At 48.9% G+C, this 19,650-nt stretch overlaps 1 protein-coding gene across 5 annotated transcripts in view; it reads left to right on the forward strand.

Annotated features, from left to right (window-relative positions):
* CORO2B (coronin 2B) overlaps positions 1 to 19,650 on the forward strand; it is a 148,457-nt gene that overhangs the window by 56,188 nt on the left and 72,619 nt on the right. Inside the window, exon 1 of one of the 5 annotated variants that reach the window (XM_070796980.1) lies at positions 16,234 to 16,253. The exons of 3 other annotated variants lie outside the window; for them this stretch is intronic. The gene's annotated coding sequence lies outside the window, so the exon portion shown is untranslated. Of the gene's footprint in view, positions 1 to 16,233; positions 16,254 to 16,763; positions 16,943 to 19,650 lie in introns of those variants that run through there. One more of the 5 variants, XM_070796979.1, reaches the window with a different exon arrangement.

Here is a 19,650-nt window from a genome sequence, read left to right on the forward strand (position 1 = left end):
AAGATACAGCACCTGCCTCATTGGAGTGCTGTGAGATTGACGTGTTAATATTGTGAAATTATAACTACAGTGCCTAACACACAGTGAATCCTACCTGTTGTCAAAAACATTAAAACTTGCAACATATCGCTTTACCCATGTCACAGACAAAGAAGTAGGAACTGCTGAGTCAAAGGGTTTGCAGTAGCTGCATATATGGAATCACATAGTATGTGTCAGATAATGTCGTCAGCAATTTACCTGCATTTTCTCACTTAATCCTCATATCTAACCCATGAGGAAGCACCACTGTTATCTCCACTTGCCCTGCAAACAGAGCCCTGAGAAGTAAAGCAACTGGTCCATGACAGTAGCTGGTTAATGGTAGAGGAAGACTTCTAACCAGGGTGGGATGCTAACACAGGAGGAAGGGCCCTCTGTGTCCCCAGGGACAGCTGTGTGATTCTCCTCCAGGTGGGACAGGGAGGAATGAATTGGAACCAGGTGGCAGAGGTGCTTTTACTTCAACTTGTGTTAGCCGTGGGATTGTGCTGGCGGGTACTAGGCAGGTCTTGGTGTTCTGTCAATGCTCCATGTCAAAAGTTCTAGAGTTATCAGTTTCAAGAATAACATTTAGGTCAGAAACACCGGAGGGTAATTGGAAAAGCTCCGTGCATGGCCGCCATGCAGAGTTGTGTGAGCTGTGCCCTGCACAAGGGCACCTGGCCGAGAAGCAGTTGGGGCTGCGATCCAGCCTGAGTTCTACCCATGGAGCAATGGGCTCTGGCCTGGAGCTGCATCTGCCGAGAGGAAGGGGCCCCTTTGTCTGTTCTCGCCAAAGCACCGTACAGACTGGGGTGGTCTGACTCCCGTAATGGGGTCAATAAAGAGACTGTATCTGCAGAGGTGAGGCTGCAGAGGCCAGATGCTACCAGTAGGTTGGCACTCAGGGAAACCTCAGCTTTGATTTCCACAGCGACCAGGGAGGCCTGAAGCAAAGAACCCAACCTTGGGCCTGGACTGAGATGCAGTGATGTACAAGAAAACGCTGAGCACCCAGCAACTTCACGGACTCTGTGTTGTGCTCACGAAGTGGATGGGGGCCCTAGAATGGTCGGCACCAGGAGCAGCCTCGGTGGGGACCAGATCCAGCGCTTTGGGATGGGGCTAAAGAAAAGGCTAATTGAGAACCCTGACCCTGTGACTGTGACCCCAACTCACTGGGGAGTCAAGGAGCTGGGTGTGAATACCATGAGAGAAAGGAGAAAGCACTTCAAAAACCAAGAGCCCAGACTTCCCTGGTGGCACAATGGATGGGAATCCACCTGCCAACGCAGGAGACATGGGTTCAATCCCTGATCTGGGAAGATCCCACATGCCATGGAACAGCTGGGCCCATGAATCACAACTGTTGAGCCTGTGCTTTAGAGCCTGGGAGCTGCAATGTCTGAGCCCCTAGAGCCCGTGCTGCACAAGTGTAGCCACCACAGTGAGAAGCCCACGCACAACTAGAGCATGGCCCCATACTTGCCACAACTAGAGAAAAGCCCGCGCAGCAGTGAAGACCCAGTGCAACCAAAAGTAAAATACATAAGTAAGTAAATTCTTTTAAAAAACCGAGAAGGACAGTGGGAGGGCCCCCTGCCAGACGCATCCCCGACGGCCATGTTTTGTCACCCGCAGCCGTTCTGTTGAAAGGGAAAAACAGGGTGCTGCGGTTGCTCATTACCCCTCTGGGCACTGTGCCAGATGTTTTACATACATAGCCTCATTTTCATCTCCACCCTCCTTCCTCATGGTTTCTGTAGTAATGACAGCATTCAGTGGAATAAAGAAAATGGGGGGTGGGGATGGTAGGGGAAACTTCCTTGTAAGCTTCAACAGTGTTGCTGGATGGGAAGGTGCTGTGTGGGTGGTTGGGTAGCAACCGGCAGTATGAGTCTGATGAGTGCTTTTTTTCCCCCAGTGTCGTCATTATTACCCCCTGAGTTGTGCAACTTTTCCTGCAAGTGCACAAGAGGCAGAGGTAGCAGCCCATCCCAAGAAACTCCACTGAGAGAGGAGAGAAAACCTGGAAAGGGAATGGAGGGACTGTGGTTTCTTCACCCTGTGGCAGAGATGGGTCTGCCAGGCATGGATGAGGCTTCTTCATAATCTCTAGGTTCTTGGTCGTGGGGGCAGAGCATCTGAAACGTGGAGACCTCATGGAGGCAGGTCACAGGCAATGACCAAATACTGAGACATCTGCTACCCTCGCTCTTTCTGCTACATCTCTATCAGTTGGGATGCTTTTGACTGTAAGTAACAAAAGCAGCCAATCGAGAATGACTCAAGCTCTAGACATATTCACAGTTTATTGAACAAGAGGCCTGGAGAGAGGTGGTTTAGGGTTGGTTTTGTGGTTCAGCAGTAGTCATGTATGGATGTGAGAGTTGGACTGTGAAGAAAGCTGAGCGCTGAAGAATTGATGCTTTTGAACTGTGATGTTGGAGAAGACTCTTGAGAGTCCCTTGGACTGCAAGGAGATCCAACCAGTCCATTCTAAAGGAGGTCAGCCCTGGGTGTTCTTTGGAAGGAGTGATGCTAAAGCTGAAACTCCAGTACTTTGGCCACCTCATGTGAAGAGTTGACTCATTGGAAAAGACTCTGATGCTGGGAGGGATTGGGGGCAAGAGGAGAAGGGGACGACAGAGGATGAGATGGCTGAATGGCATCACCGACTCGATGGACGTGAGTTTGAGTGAACTCTGGGAGTTGGTGATGGACAGGGAGGCCAGGTGTGCTGGAATTCATGGGGTTGCAAAGAGTCGGACATGACTGAGTGATTGAACTGAACTGAGTGTCATTAAGTGAAGAAGGAAATGAGAACCCGCTCCAGTATTCTTGCCTGGAGAATTCCATGGACAAAGGAGCCTGGCAGGCTGTAGTCCCTGGGGTCACAAAGAGTTGGACACAACTGAGTGACTATCACTCACTTACTCAGTGTCATTAAGAACCCAGCTTTTTTCTATCCTTTTCTGCATCTTTATCATGTTAGCTTTTGATCAGGGGCTCATCACCTCATGGACCCATGAAGGCTGCCACAGCTCCAGGCATTACGTTCCCAAATGCTAACAAAGCCTGGAAGCACTATATCAGCCAGTTTGGTAAGAAAGAGCTTTTATGTCTCTCATTTGATTAATGAGTTAAAAAAAAAACCTTTCCCAAGAGTCCCCTACTGAACTGGGTGATAGGGTATCACACTTAGGTATAGCCTAAGTGTGGGGGATGCTAGAACAGTGAGTATCCCTCCTGTAGTGAAGTGGGTGGAAAGGGATGGGGATGGCTGGCATGTAGCCAGTCTGGAGCATCTGCCACAACACCCTTTTCCAGGCACTTGTCCCAGTGCTCTCAGGGAATACCCAGATGGCAGAGTCATGGAACAGTTCTAAAGTTATGCTTGACTCCCTCCCTCCAACCCCGAAAATCCAGTCACTTACCCAACAATTGGCTATTGACTCTATATAGGTGCAGGATACTCTGAGGGAGACCAAGAGGATGGAAGCAGCCCAGAGAGGTAGGCATTCTTTTTCTCCAGTTTTACAGATGAGAATGCAAATTCCGAAAAGCTAAGGAACTTGTCCAAAGTATGGTGCATATCTAGTAAGTGGTGGTGATTGTTGTTAAGTTGTTGAGTCATGTCCAACTCTGTAACCGCATGGACTGCAGCACACCAGGCTTCTCTGTCCTTCACTGTCTCCCGGAGTTTGCTAAAAAATTCATGTCCAATGAGTCAGTGATGTTATCTAACCATCTCAGCCTCTGCCACCCCCTTCTCCTCTTGCCCTCAATCTTTCCCAGCATCAGGGTCTTTTCCAACAAGTCAGCTCTTTGCATCAGGTAGCCAAAGTTTTGGAGGTTCAGCCTAAGCATCAGTGCTTCCAGTGAATATTCAGGACTGATTGCCTTTAGGATTGACTGATCTGATCTCCTTGCTGTCCAAGGGACTCTCAACAGTCTTCACCAGCACCACGGTTCTAAAGCATCAGTTCTTTGGTGGTCACCCTTCTTTGTGGTCCAACTCTTTGATCCATACATGACTACTGGAAAAACAATAGCTTTGACTATACAGGCCTTTGTCGGCAAAGTGATGTCTCTTCTTTTTAATACGCTGTCTAGGTTTGTCAGAGCTTTTCTTCCAAGGATCAAGCATCTCTTAATTTCATGGCTGCAGTCACTGTCCGTAGTGATTTTGGAGCCCAAGAAAATAAAGTCTGTCACTGTTTCCACTTTTTCCCTGTCTATTTGCCATGAAGTGATGGGACTGGCGTGATCTTAGCCTTTTGAATGCTGAGTTTTAAACCAGCTTTTTCACTCTCCTTTTTCACCTTCATCAAGAGGCTCTTTAGTTCCTCTTCACTTTCTGCCATTAGAGTGGTATCATCTGCATATCTGAGATTGCTGATATTTCTCCTGGCAATCTTGATTCCAACTTGTGACTCATCCAGCCTGGCATTCTGCATGGTGTATTCTGCATATAAATTAAATAAGCAGGGTGATAATATACAGCCTTGATGTACTCCTTTCCCAATTTGTGCAAGATGTACAAGCTGGATTTAGAAAAGGCAGAAGAACCAGAGATCAAATTGCCAGTATCCACTGGATCATAGAAAAAGCAAGGGAATTAAAAAATATATATATATATCCATCTACTTCTGCTTCATTGACTATCCTAAAGCCTTTGACTGTGGGTCACAGCAAACTGTGGAAAATTCTTAAAAACATGGTAATACCAGACCACCTTACCTGTCTCCTGAGAAACCTATATGCAGGACAAGAATCAACAGTTAGTACTGGGCATGGAACAACCAACTGGTTCCAAATTGGGAAAAGAGGATGTCAAGTCTGGGTATTGTCACCATGCTTATTTAAGTAAGTGGTGGTACTTGGATTTAAACACAGGTCTGTCTGATTTTAGAGGCCTGCTCTTTCCAACCTGCAAAGCTGGCATGTGGGCCCAGCTTACAGCCTTCTCGCATCTTCTTTTTACATGTAAAGAGAACATTTCAGACCATGAAGTGTACACTGAGTGCCCCCTGGGACCTGCAGCCAGGAAATACTGCACGTGCGCAGGAAGGGCGAGTTCCCAGGGACAGTGTGGTCAGAGACCCGCTGGAGCCAATTCACTGGCCTCTGTGTGTGTGTGTGTGTTTTATTTTTAAATTTAATTTTATATTTAATTGGAGTATAATTACTTTACAATATTGTGATGGTTTCTGCCATACATCAACATGAATCAGCCATATCACTAACCTATTGACACCAGCAACCACAGCAGAGAAAGTCCTGACACGCCTGTTCAAGGAGAGTCCCTTCTCTTGAGCTGCCAGGGACGAGACACTTCCACTTGCCAGTGCAGACACTTTTCAGTGTAGACTGGGGGCTGGAGAGGCTGAGGGCAGCTGCCCAAAAAGGCCAGACATTGTCCCTCTGCATTGCTTGAGTGGGGTCTCTGTTGGTAGAAAGATTCTCTCTGTGACCGTTACTAATGGAAGACAAGAGAGTGGCCAGCAGGCTGACTCCCCAGATCCCAGAGCAGCCACAAGACCAGGCATCAGAATCTTGGGACAACGTTTCAGAGCTACACGTACACGGGATCCCCCTGGTTGTCTTGTCTACTCAAGCCTGGCCTCCGTGGTGGTGATGGGATCTCTCTCACTCCACCTCCTGCTTCTGCATCCACTTCTTCATTGTGAAGGGACTCGCAGGCACCCCTGCCCCCACCATGCATAACTCCAGGGGACACCATTCATGTGGTGCACAGAATATATATTCTGTTTCGAATTCTTTTCCATTATATGTTATTACAAGATATTGAATATAGTTTCCTGTGCTATACAGTTGTTGCTGCTAAGTCGCTTCAGTCGTGTCCGACTCTGTGCGACCCCAGAGACGGCAGCCCACCAGGCTCCCCCGTCCCTAGGATTCTCCAGGCAAGAACACTGGAGTGGGTTGCCATTTCCTTCTCCAGTGAATGAAAGTGAAAAGTGAAAGTGAAGTCGCTCAGTCGTGTCCGACTCCTATCGACCCCATGGACTGCAGCCTACCAGGCTCCTCCGTCCATGGAATTTTCCAGGCAAGAGTACTGGAGTGGGTTGCCATTGCCTTCTCCGCTGTGCTATGCAGTAGGTCCTTGTTTATTTTGTGTATAATAGAGTGTAAGGAGATACAGATGCTTTATTTTCTCTAAGGCGGATCTGATCTCATTCAGGAGCCCCACCTTGAAGGGTCACAGTGATGAAATACGTGGAGCTCCGTGCAGTAGAGCCAGTCTGATTCAGTAATTTAGACAGTCTTGTGATGTTAAGACTCGGCCTCTTTGAGCTAATTTGGCTTCTGCTTGAGTGACTCCCAAGAGTCGTTGTTCAGAGCTCCTCCTCTTCCGACTCTTTTGTAGGATGGCACCTGGGGATGTAGACAGCAGGGCTTACGTGACCTGGGGTGTCAGGGGGAGGGAGACCTCTGGCCGGTCCTCAGACATGTCCTGGCTGCTGTCCGCCGAGGTGTGGCTGGTGTCCCCTTCCAGGGCATTCCTTGGGCATCTGCATTGGAGTCTGCAGTGGACAGACTCGTAGTTCATTTTCCCTTGGCCCTGAGATCAGCATCCATCCCCCCTCAGCCCTTTGGCCGACCGTCCATCTCACCCCAGGCCTGTCTTCCTCACAGCCTCTGCTTCAGTGAGCTTGCCCCCCACCATGGCAACCTCCTGCTGGCCTGTGGCTCTTGGATCTCCCATGTCCTCCCTGTGGAGTGTGCAGGGCTGATTGGCTGGCTTCCCTCCACCACCCAAGAGCTGAAAGAGGCTCCAGAGTGCATGCCTGGCCCTCTCTGTCTGACCATTCCCCTTGGTCGTCTTCTGAGAGGCCACCTCTTATTTGGCCCAGGGCCATCCTGAGTAGTGGTCTCTCTCCTTCTAGAATACCAGTCACGAAGTTGGAGAGAAATGCCTCTGCCGTCAGCACCACTCTCAACCTACAAAACACACCCACCTCCTCACTGAAATTCAGGCCCAGCATGTGGCAGATCAGGGCACGCATCTGAATCTGCCTGTCGTCTCTGTTTCCTTCTCACTCTGTCTTTCCTTCTGCAAGAAGTGGGCTTCCCCGCCTTCTGGTGTCTGCCCAGGACACTCTGCCATCCAGTCATCCAGGAGACTCTCTTCATTGGCTATCAGGGAAACTGGAGTCAAGAACCACCTCTCTAGTCTGGAGCTTAAGACTATTGTGTAGCTGCAGATCCTGTAGTGGATGTTAGAAGCTGAGTTGTTCAGATTGCTGTTTGAACAATCCTAATCCTCTGGGTGAACAGATGCCCTGAGGAGGAAGAGAGGGAAGGTTGAGGTTAGAAAGTACTAAGGAGTAAAACACAGTGACATATTTAGAAAGAAAAAATGGTGCTCTTCACACTTCTCTCTGTCCTCCTCCCCACGCCCTTCTCTCTGTAACCAGCCACTGCCTCATGGAGCTCACATTTAAACCCGCAGGCTGTCACCACTGAGTGTGGGTCCCTCCTACTGGGCAGAGCTCTAGAGCTGAGCTGGAGGTCCCCTGGGACCACCAGGAGCCACCTAGAAGGAGCTGTGTCCCTTGTGAGTTTGGGGAACAAGTGCTGTGCTGGGGGAACTGGCCAAAGATCCAAATGGAGCCTTCCTTCCTTGGTGGGTCCTAAATTAACTCCGGGATTCTTTTTGTAAGGCGGTTGGTGACAGGTAGAACATCATACCTGGTAAAGAATTCGCCTGCCAGTGCAGGAGACATAAGAGACAAGGGTTCGATCCCTGGGTCAGGAAGATCCTCTGGAGGAGGAAATGGCAACCCACTGCAGTATTCTTGCTTGGAGAATCCCCATGGACAGAGGAGCCTGGCAGGCTATACAGTTCATAGAGTCGCAGAGTTGGACATGACTGAAGCGACTTAGCATGCTAGCACAGAACATCATAAGACAGTCATTGGTCAGAGGGTTTTTTCAAACAAAAGCCACTTTATTTTCTCAATAATGTTAAATTTGGACTTCCCTGTTGACTCAGCAGTAAAGAATCCACCTGCCTATGCAGGAGACTTGGGTTCTATCCCTGGGTCAGGAAGATCCTCTGTAGAAGGAAATGGCAACCCACTCCAGTGTCTGCCTGGAAAATGCCATAGAGAAAGGAGCTTGTTGGGATATAGTCCATGGGGTCGCAAAGAATGGGACATAACTTAGTGATTAAACAGCAGCAACAATGTGAAATTTAATCAAAAAGTTTCTGCTCTAGTCTCTGACCCTCAGTCTCTGACCCTTGAATTGTTCCCAGCATCTTAGAGGAAATAGTGACTCTTATGCACACACACACGCACACACACACTCGCACACGCACACACACACACACACACACACACACACACACACACACATCCCTTGGAGGACAGTGCAGAGTCTCCTCAAGTAAGCTCTCTGCATGTGGCCTGCTGTGTGCTCACTGCCCTGTCTTATGCCCAAGATGACTGAGAGGAATGTAAAGGGTTCGCCCCTTTCCTTTCTCATTTGAGGCACTGAGAGATGGGCCAGCTTCCTCTATTCACTGACAGAGATCCTGCCCTCTGGATGCAGTTTAGATAAATGATCTCTTGGGAAGGAGAAGGCCCAGGCCACATTACATGTTCCCCCAGGGACTGTTTGTCAGCCCATCTTTCTCTGCATTTCCAGGCAACAGGAAGCTATGGTCCTGGTCTATGAGGTAGACAGTCTGAGAGCCTCCTGCTTACAGGGATCAAGCAGAAGGGCTCCTCTGCAGGGCTCTGGGGAAGCCCATGGTGTTACGCCTGTGGACAGCTCCAATTGTTCCTTTCCCAAAGAGCACATTGACAGATCATTTTAGGAGGTTTTGTTGACAGGGAGCAGCATCAGCCCATGCTAGGTCTGCGCGTAGACATACAAGCCCCGCAGTGCCCTGGCTTGGAGTTAGCTGGGTGATCAGATCCTGCTGGCAAAGAACCTCTGCCTGGAGGACACACCCACCAGGTGCCAGGGGATGGGCCAGGTGCTCTCAGCATGGGATCCCAACTCATCCGAGAGTCAGGACATTTCACAGGAGAGGAGCCTGGGCGGGGGGCAACTGGGCCTGGAGTCTCCTTAAAGCTCCCCCTTTAGCCCCAACTATCAAATAACCTTTAAAAAAATGAAAGTCTCACCTAACAAGGGACCAGAGGGCCTCTAAGGAGAGGATGTGAGAAGTAGAGATTGGAAAGAGAGTGAACCAGCCGTCTTGGGTTGAATTCCACCAGTCCTTATTGAGCAGTTATCGCCTGCCTAGTGCTGTGCTGGATAATCCTGGGATGCAGAATAAAGCCCTCGAGGAATGCATGGCTCTTTGACTTGCTGTAAGTCAGGGTGACTGTCAAAGCCAGTGAGATCATCTACAACACTTCATGAAGTACAAATTGATATAATTTACATAGTCTTTACTATTTAAAAATAATAATTCACAAAGTATTCACAAAACACTTTCACACATGTTATTATTCTATTGGTGCCTCACACTGCGTTGGGAAAAAAAAAGATATGAATTATGTCCATTTTACAGATGCCCAAAGGGCACAGTGCCCCTTGTACTGCAGCACAGGGACTTAAGTAGCTTCATTATCACCAGACAACCTGTTAGAAGTGCATATTCCCAGACCCCCAGACTTCCTGAATCAGGTGAGGCCCAGTGATCTGTGTTTTAACAAGCCTGCGAGGGTGATTCTGAAGCATGCAGATTCTGCTTCAGTCCTGGGTGGGGCCTGGGATTCTGCATTTCTAACCAGCTCCCACACGATGCCAGTGCTGTTGGCCCACAGACAGTACACTACAAAAACAGGAATCACCTGGAAGCTTCATTCAAATGTAGAGTCCCTGGCCCACTCCCTGAGAGCGTGATCCTGCAGGCCTGCCGGGGGGCCCAGGAACCTGAATTTCCACAGACACCCCAGGTGACACTTTGAGGATCCATGCTCTGGAGTTCAAGCTTGCAGGCCTCCACCCCAGCCTCATTTTCAAAAGTTTTCCTCCTCCACTCCCCATCTCCATTGGCCCTGAACCACCCATCTGATCTCTTGCCAAATCATGGGTTAAGGGGTGCGAGTGGGAGGCCATCCCTGAGCCAGCGGGGCCCTCAGTTCCTCAAAATAGGTCAGGAGTCTGGCACAGACCAGGCGCAGCGGCTGCAAATAGAAACCATCTGTTGGGTCTGTGCTTTGAGCTCCACCACCCCCTCCATCCCTGAGCAGAGGAATATAGAACTCAGAACCCCAGGAGAGGGTGGGTGCTTCCTTGGATGGGGCCTGCCCACCCCAGACACTCCCTCCAGGGCTGCCTGCAGGGGAGAGATGGCAGCACCATATCCAGTCCCCTTAACCGCACCCCCCACATCCGTTTACCCCCCACCTTCCCACAAGTAGGCTTACAGTGTGTAGATTGGTCATCAGGTGACCTTGCTGTGTGACCTTGGACAAGTCACTTCCTTTTTCTGGGCCTCAGTCTGTGAAATGAGAAGCTAGATTTTAGTGGACCCAAGGGTCCTCTTCTGCACTGGCAGGCTGTGGTTCTATGAAAGCCTTTTTGTGTCAGGACCACATGTAAGACAAGTTGAGTTCATAGGGAGGCAGATACTTCCTTCTCCTTGCTTTCTGCCCAGGTTGGATATTACAAGTTGGAATCAGCCTGCAGATCCCCATAAGGAGATAGTCAAGTTTTCGGATCTGGGGGCTTTTAGAGGCTTTAAGGGGAAGAGACAGGGTCACTCTTCCTTCTTCCTGTCCTCTTGTTTCTGTACTCATTCACATATTTAGTAAACATTCATCAGTACTATATTAAGCATAAAGGTAAGCCCAGCAAAGAGGACGAAGGATAAGACACAGTTGCTGCTCTCAGTAACATCCAGCGTGGTTGGGGAGCAAACACGTAAAGTAAGAGACCAGACCAGTGACAGATTTTATTTTCTTGGGCTCCAAAATTATTATGGACAGTGACTGCAGCCGTGAAATTAAAAGATGCTTGCCCCTTGGAAGAAAAGCTCTGACAAACCTAGACAGTGTATTAAAAAGCAGAGACATCACTTTGCCGACAAAGGCCTATATAGTCAAAGCTATTGTTTTTCCAGGAGTCATGTCACTACTGAGAAGTAGTCAAGAAAGTCACTCAAGAAGGCTGACTACCAAAGAACTGATGCTTTAGAACTGTGGTGCTGGTGAAGACTTGAGAGTCCCGTGGACAGCAAGGAGATCAAACCAGTCAATCCTAAAGGAAATCAATCCTGAATATTCATTGGGAGGATTGATGCTGAAGCTGAAGCTCCAATACTTGGGCCACCTGATGTGAACAGCTGACTCATTGGAAAAGATCCTGATGCTGGGAAGGATTGAGGGCAAGAGGAGAATCGAGTGACAGAGGGTGAGATGATTGGATGGCATCACCGACTCAATGGACATGAGTTTGAGCAAACTCTGGGAAGTAGTGGAGGACAGGGAAGCGTGGTGTGCTGTAGTCCATGGGGTTGCAGAGAGTCAGACACGACTTAGGGACTGAACAACGAACAAGAGACCCTTGTGTCAGGTCTGAGTTCAGATCTCAGTTCCTCCACTTAAGTGACCTTGGACAAACTTAGTTGCATCTGTAAATAGAGATAATAATTGTATCTATACCTTGGGGTTATTATAAGGATTATGGGATGTAATGATTGTAAAATGTTTGGGTCACAGTCCACCCTTAATAAACGTAAGCTATTGTTATTAGTCTGATGAGCTAGAAAAAGGGGAGCCCAGGACAGAATCTGGGGACTTCAGAATCTGGCAACTTCCCAGCTCAGGAGTCATCTCAGGGGAGATGGGAAGCTCTCCTGAAGAGCTTGGCGCAGAGGAGACTGGCAGCCTTCTGTTCACATGTCCACCAGTCCTGCTCAGCAGATCAGGAAAGGCTGCCGGGATTCGGGGCAGAAGCCTGCTCCCAGAATAGACTCCATATCTGGCTGGACTTGTGTTGGGTGATGGGCAGAGTGCAGCATCCGTGGATGTTTGATCTGAATCTTCCATCTGTAGTCTGTGGAGAAGGCGCCATCCCAACCGAGTTCATTCCCGCTTGACTTTGATCTGCTCCCTGATGGTGTGAGGCAGGCAGGGTGGAGCATGACAGGGGAGGAAGCCTCTTTTCATGGTTGAGAAGATTGAGGGGTTTGCCCAAGAGGCTCTGAGAGTTGGCCTGGAACCTAAGAATTCCGAATTTGCTAGGGATGGAGAGAAAGTCAGTGCGGTGGCTCCAGATCCTGGCCTTCTGTGGTCCCTGTGCCCCCCAGCCGGAACTCCCTGGTGTGGAGGTTCTGTTGGAGTCTCTTCTTCTAGGATGTGACTTCTGTGAGCTAATTGATATTCTCCTAGCGCCGTGCGATGGAACTGTTTGCAGTGATGGGAATGATCGGTAATCTCTGCTGTTCCGTATGGCAGTGGGTCAGCCTTCGCTGTCCTGCACCCCTGCTGAGATTGCCTGTGCTGTGGGGTGCAGAGAATCCAGAAGCAGACCCTTGAGGGACTCCTGGATCCCTGGAGGCTCATACTGAGCAGATTCAGAAAGAAAGCATTTAAGCGAGAACACTTGTGTTCCAGCTTCTTCATGCTAGAAATTTCTTGAGTGGTTTCAAGATCTTTTCAGAAGACCTGGAAGCCAGCGAGAACCCAGTAAGACTATTAAATGCCAGAGCTGGGAGGGGGGCCATCTCCTGTAGAGGAAGAAGCAGGGATCTACTAGAGGGTCCCTAGTAGGTTAGTGGCCAAGCCAGCTGAAATGCGGGTTTCTGGCCGCTTCCCTCACACCAGAGGTTCTCAAATTGGGTTCCACGGTGCAGTCCCAGGACCATTGCTGGAAGGTGCTCCCAGTTTCCTGATAGATTTGGATGCAAACAGTTCCAGCTTTGCCCATTTTAAATTTTGGAGTTCTGAGTCATATTTTATTTAGAGAAAGTGTTCTTCTGCTTAAAAAAGATCCTAGCTTTTCATTTCACAGAGGAGAAAATGGAAGAGAAGAGTCCACCAGTAATTCCTACCTGACCTGACAAGCTTCTCAAGGCCTGGGATGATCCACTTCTGCTCCCTCCAGTCTGAGAACATGGGCTGTGTTCCTCCCATGTGTCCAGTCCTGGGCTCTGGAAAGCAAAGCTGGCTCAGAGATGGAGGAGGACCAGCTGACCAGCGATGGCTTGTGAACCCAGAATGTTGTGGGAGAATTCAGCAGAGATATTGATGATCATGTCTGTCGTTGATTAGAGTGGCGCACCTTCTGCAAAGCCTCTGTCCCTGGTGTTCCATCCTGATAGGGATTTCAAGATGTAGGTGTGGCTGATATCCACATTTCATTGAAACGGACAGCGAGCCTGGAGAAGGAAGGTGCCTTACTCCAGGTCACATGGGTGATGACCCAGAGAAGACTGAAAATATCATCCTTTCTCTGATGGCACAGGGATAGGGAGTGGCTCTCCCACAGGTCCTGATGGGCTGCCCCATGGGAACAAGTATCCAGTGGCCACCAGGGCAGATCCTGAGGCCTCCTGTGCTCCCCGGCTGACAACTCTCCCTGAGGATGTAGCCGTGAGCTCCCCACCCCACCCTAGTTAGAGATGAGAACAAAAACTACCTCCATGTATTTTTTTGTGTGTTCCAGTTAAAGGACTGAATTTTAGCCATTGTCATCTAGAAAGTTCACCCACTGGCCAAAATGCATCATTTTGGGGATTGGAGGACAGGATACAGTTTGTCTCCATGTGGAGTGTTCATAACAATTATCTCAGAGGAGAAAAAAGCCTGCCTCTATTTCTTAAGAGGCTATAAGAACCGTTCAGCTGCAAAATGAATACTTCCTCCTTCCGGGCCCTCCCCTCTCAGAGGGAGACCAGGATGGCCCTGGGCCCAGGGAGAGGCCACCAGGGAGCAGGCCCGGCAACCATGCACATCTGGAGGCCAGAGCTTTTCCCTCCCTCCTCCTGACCCTGGGCCCAGCCCAGCCCCCTCCTTCTCCTGCCAGAGCCTGGCCTCCCCAAGTGAACACTTAATTAAGGTCAGAGTCTCTCCCTTACAGGAGAAGGGAGAGGGTAGGACTAGCGTGTGATAAGCGTCACCCCACTCCATGCCAGACACCTTGCCAGGCACTTAGCATTTGGTCACATCATTGCATTCAGTGATTTGGATGATATTATTTGCACTTTGCAGATAAAGAAACTGATGCTCAGAGAGGTTGAGTAACTAGTCTGAAGTCACACAGCTAACAAATAACAGCCAAGATAGAAACCTTTGGGGCATTGCCCCAAACTCTGCCCCCTACAGTTTCTTTACATTTTTATATAATGCCCTGCATTGTATGAAAAATGCAGGGAGGAGTAATTAATAGCTTGGGTGGAGAGGCCAAAAAAGGAGAAGGTGGGTATTACCTCGGAAAGAACAGTAAACTGTCGGAAGTTCCTTTTTTACCTCAAGCACTCTATCCAATTATCTCATTTAATTCTTATTATAACTTACTGGGCAAATAACAGAGCTGTTTCTGTCTTACGGCTACAGAAGCAGAGGTTTAGGTCAGTTTAGAAACTTGACCAGAAGGATTTTGCCGTTAAGTGATGGAACCAGGACCTGAGGTGACTCATGTCTTTTTAAGAGTCAGAAGTTCTTGAGAGAGGGCCCGGCTCTGTGGCTTTCACAGCTTATGACTTTGGGACAGCCTCTTAACCTCCCTGAGCCTTGAATTAGTCACATATGCACCAGATACTTTCAATGGGATTGTAGTACCCGTCCAGCTCTGCCCCCTGGACAGCTATACCTGGGGGCAAATGAGGAGATGTGGAGGTGGTGTCCGGGGAGGGTCATGGAACTGGTCGCCTTGCTGATACTGTGCTATCCATGGCAAGAGACTCGTTAAGCCCCGTCTTGAGCGCTGTACTGAGTTCAAGAGACCTTGGCATCCTGGTGACAAGAAGCCCAGAGGAGATAGGGCTGTGTGACCAAAAGGACAGACACCACAAAGAAGGGCTTGGGCCCAGAGCCCTCACGGGCTGAGCATAAGGACCAGGCCGCTCATCCTGTGGCCAGGAGTGGGGGGTATGAGCTGAAAATTCAAAATCTCAATAAACTGAAGTCACAGCCCTGGAGTGAGGTTCATCCCATTGCATCCAAGGAACCGGGCAAGTGTGCCTGCACTTGGCCCTTGCCCTCCCACTGAACCAAGAGATCTTTCAACAGGGTGACCAGAAGACTCCTGCTAAGCAGGAGTCCAGGGCCAGGCCTGGGCGGGGAGGGGCTCTGCAGGGCCCAGAAGGACTAGGATGATCGCATAACCTACAGTCTAATACTGGGAGAGAGAAAATATTCATACCTTAACATAAGTGACTCTGCACTAATCAGCAATGTGAGGAGGCCTGGGGGAGATGCCAAATGCCACGAAAACCGTTGTCATTCTGTGTCACAGCAACCCAGCTGGGAGACATTGGAATCCCTGTGTTACAGAGAAGGAATGTCACTGGCCAGGGTGGCCTCTGACCTGGGACTCTCTGACCCAGCCCTCCTCTCTGGTGCAACACAAGGTCTATTTGGGGGGTGCTGGAAGGCCATCTAGTCCCATCTCCCTTCCACGTTGCCCTTAATCAGAGGTCATCTACCTGAACCTTGAATCCTCCCAGAGATGGGAGGCTCATTACCTGTCATGATACCTTCTTTTTCCATTTTAGGCAGCTCTCACCATTAAGGAAATCCTTCCTCTTAGGGAGCTCCAGTGTATCTCAGTCTTGTGCTAATTGCTCCTGGAAGATTCAGAGAGAGTGTGTGTGCCCTGCCCTCACTGGAACTAGCTTTGGGGAATCCACCAGGATCTGGGCTGAGCTTCAGGGCTAGGGGCAAAGGGCAAAGGGCTAGAGTTTCAGGGGACCTCTTAGCTGCCACACTGATTTCCCTTTGAGGTCTGGGTGTCTCCTTCAGTGCCAGCCTCAGCATGGCCTCCTCTCTCTGCAGCAGCGGGAGGAGGCTTTGCTGTTGCCTGCCTGCACACCCCTGCATCTGACCTCAGAATGAAGTCAGCCCCTTGGTGAGCGCGGGTGGAGCGGTCAGACCTCTGGGGCCTCCAGATGCTCCGCTTTGGCCTGCAGTGTCTGCCAGTGCCTGATCCGGCCTCCCAGGTCCTCCAGCTGTCTGTTCACTACCCTCCAGAACAGCTTGGCACTAGCCAGCCGCCCTCACTGCCACCAGCTCAGCCAGGTGCGTGCCCTCAAGTTCCCTCTGTCCCTTCCTCTATATGCTCACCCTCACCCAAGCCAGAGATTAATAACAGGGACATCTTTAATGTGAATTGTATCAAAGCTTTATGTTTGACTCCTCAGCTTTATAGGGAATCCAAGAATGGCTTTGAAGAGACCACAAAGCAACATGAGACAAATCACTAGGACATTTTCTTCTTCTTCTGTGTTTTAATGTCTTTGTTGAATTTGTTGCAACATTGCTTCTGTTTTATGGTTTGGTTTTTTAGCCCCAAGGCATCTGGGATCTTCTTGCCCAGAGATGAAACCCTCATTCCTGTGCTAGAAGGTGAAGTCCAAACCACTGGACCACCGGGAACGTCCCTCACGAGGACGTTTTCTGAGACAACTGACTTGGTGTGTTTAAAAAGTCAGTGTCACTTTAAATTAAAGAAAAAAAAGTAATGGGAGTGTTCTAGATTTAAAGGAGGCAAAAGAGAGATCACAACCAAATGAAATACATAGGAACAACACAGTTCCCAATCCTGGTTCAAAATATGGAATAGCTGTAAAAGGAATTTCTTTGGTTTTTTAGGCCATACAGCATGGCATGTGGGATCTTAGTTTCCTGACCAGGGGTCAAACTCTTGCCTCCTGCAGTGCGAGCATGGACTCTTAACCACTGGACTACTGGGGAAGTCCCTGTAAAAGGTATTTTGAAGAATTTTGAATATTGGCTGGGTGTTAGATGGTATTGAGGAATTGTTAATTTTCTTAGATATGGTAATGATGATATGCTCATGTAGGAAACTGTCCTCCTTTGTAGGAAATGCAGGCTGATGTAATAAGGGGACAGGAGTCATGATGCTGGCAGCTTCGTTTCAACAAATTCCACAAAACTGGAAAAAAAAAAAGGAAGGAAGAAAGACAGGCACACAGAGAGAAAGGGATTGTGACAAAATGCTAATGTGTATGAACCTAGGTGGTGGGTGATTCCTGGACCATGCTTTCAACTATTTTTGTTTTCTGAAGTATTTTATGATAAGAAGTTGGAAAAAACATAATCAGGTCTGCAGAGTCAGAACAGGTCCCAGTGGATCCCGTGCGTGTTTACTGGCCGACCTGGGCTGGGTCTGTTTCCCATTCCATACCACAAGGACGTCGTTAACTCCCACCTCCCGAGGGACTGTGGACAGTGCCTTGGGCTCTCTCAGTGTCCCACGCTGGCAGATGCCCCCACGTCCAGGAAGCCGACCCCAGTGCCCTCTGCTTCCCTGGCCTCTCACTACTTTTCAAGCGTTGGTTTCATCTCCTCCAAAGGCTCCTAAGATATTTGAACTCAGGGTTTGTGTCTGATGCTTTCCAGACTCCTCTCAGTCGACTGGGCCCACAGGAGCGGTGGTGCGATCTTATCTTGGATGGGATCTTGTATCTACATATCTCATTTTGAGTCTTAAAGTAACCACATAAAGTCAGAAACTATGGTTCTTGTTTTAGAACATCTCAAGGAGGCAAATTGTTTTTCCGAGGCTAGCAGGAGTTAGAATGGGGAGTGAAAATCCAGAAATGCAGACTCCCAGTCCAGCACTCGGTCAGGCATGCTCACTGTGGCTTCATGCGGGGTGAAGGTACAGGTCCAGTGATAAGGGCCCCCTGGCCTCCTTCCCCTAATCCTTCCGAAGGTCCTGTGGAGAGATCAGCCCCAGTCTACCAACTGATGGGGGAGAAGCAGTGCCAGGCTTGCTGCAAGATGCTCTCTGCTTTTCCCTGGATGCAGGCTGGGGCTGATCCCAACAGAGGTTCTCTCTGCTGGACTTTTGAAAGTGAGATTCAAGTCAGGCCTTGAAGGTTGGACAGGGCAGAGAAAAGGGCAAAGGCCTTCCAGACCAGATCTGTGCCTACAAGGAACAGGAGATTGGAATGAGCAGGCTCCTTTCTCTTTGGGAGGACTATGGAATCTAGAATGTTCTACCTGAAAGAGACAGAGTGATTGCCAGTACTCAATATCAGACAAAATTTCTGCCAGGGCCATGTACCATCCATACTATATTTTTCATACTGTATTTTTCTTTGAATTAATTCATTATTTTTAAACTTAGCTTTCTTAGCACTAATATCTGTGAAATCACGGATTTGGCATATAAGTTACATGTTTTTTCTAATACAAATTAAAATAAACACATGATGGACTTCCCCAGCAGTCCAGTGGTTAAGCCTTTGCCTCCAATGCAAAGGGTACGGGTTCGATCCCAGGTTGGGGAGCTAAGATGCCTCGAAGCCAAAAAAAACAAAACATAAAACAAAAGCAATATTATAACAAATTCAATAAAAAAAAAAAACTTTTTAAAAAAAGTGGCCCACATTAAAAACATCTGTAAAAAATAAATAAATAAAAATAAACACCTGGCTAGTAAAATTAAAAACTTCATCTCATGTAAAGGAACATGAGTGACCACCTGGGACTGCAATCAGGGCATCACTGATGTAATCCTGTTGAGGATCAGGTCAAGGGGCTTGCCTAAGATCACATAGCCAGGAAGTGTGCTTGGCTCCCAGCAGGACTTTGTCATGAACAGTCGTGGGCAGAACTCAGCAGAGAGAAGAGAAGGCAGGTGGGAAGGGGTACAGTGTAGGCAGAGGCTGGGAGGTGGGGAGGAGTGGAGAGGAGGGCAGTGGCCTGAGGGAGTAGAGGACAGAGAGCTGGCAGGAAGAGGCTTTGCCTGAAGAATCCCTGGGATTCTCCTCATTGGATCTGAACTTCTTCCTTCAATAAAGAGGCCTTTGTGTCTGAGCTCCTGGCTTTATTTAAATCCAATGCAAAGTTCTGTTTTCAGGCAAATTCCCAGGGTTGGTTTCCTGATTCTGTGGCGGTTCTTTCCTTTTGCCTTCCATCCCCTTGGGAATTTCATCTGAAGAAATTTCTGTCCTGAGATGGGTTGGGAGACTCAAGGCATATCGGGAGACTGGACAGGAAGAGAAGGGGGTGGATGATGGCAGATAATGGCAGAGCCAGTTCAGAAACATGTTCACTTTTTTTTTTTTTTTTTTTACAATTTTAAACATTTATTTTTGGCTGTGCTGGGTCTTTGTTGCTGTGCAGGCTTTTCTCCAGTTGTGGCGAGTAGGGCCTACTCTTCATTGTGGCGTACGGGCTTCTCACTGCAGTGGCGTCTCCTGTTGCTGGGCACGGGCTCTAGAGTGTGCAGACTTCAGTAATTGCGGCTCCCTGGGTTAGTTGCTCTGCAGTATGTGGGATCTTCCCGGACTAGGGATTGAACCCATGTCTCCTGCATTGGCAGGCGGATTCTTTACCACTGAGCCACCAGAGAAGCCCGCATGTTCACATTTATAAAACACTCATTGAGCTCCTACTGAATGCCAGACCCCAGCTGGGTACTTTGAGCTTGGATGCCTCTCTG

This window comes from Bos indicus, chromosome 10 (assembly GCF_029378745.1).
Source record: "Bos indicus isolate NIAB-ARS_2022 breed Sahiwal x Tharparkar chromosome 10, NIAB-ARS_B.indTharparkar_mat_pri_1.0, whole genome shotgun sequence".
Lineage (NCBI taxonomy): Eukaryota > Metazoa > Chordata > Mammalia > Artiodactyla > Bovidae > Bos > Bos indicus.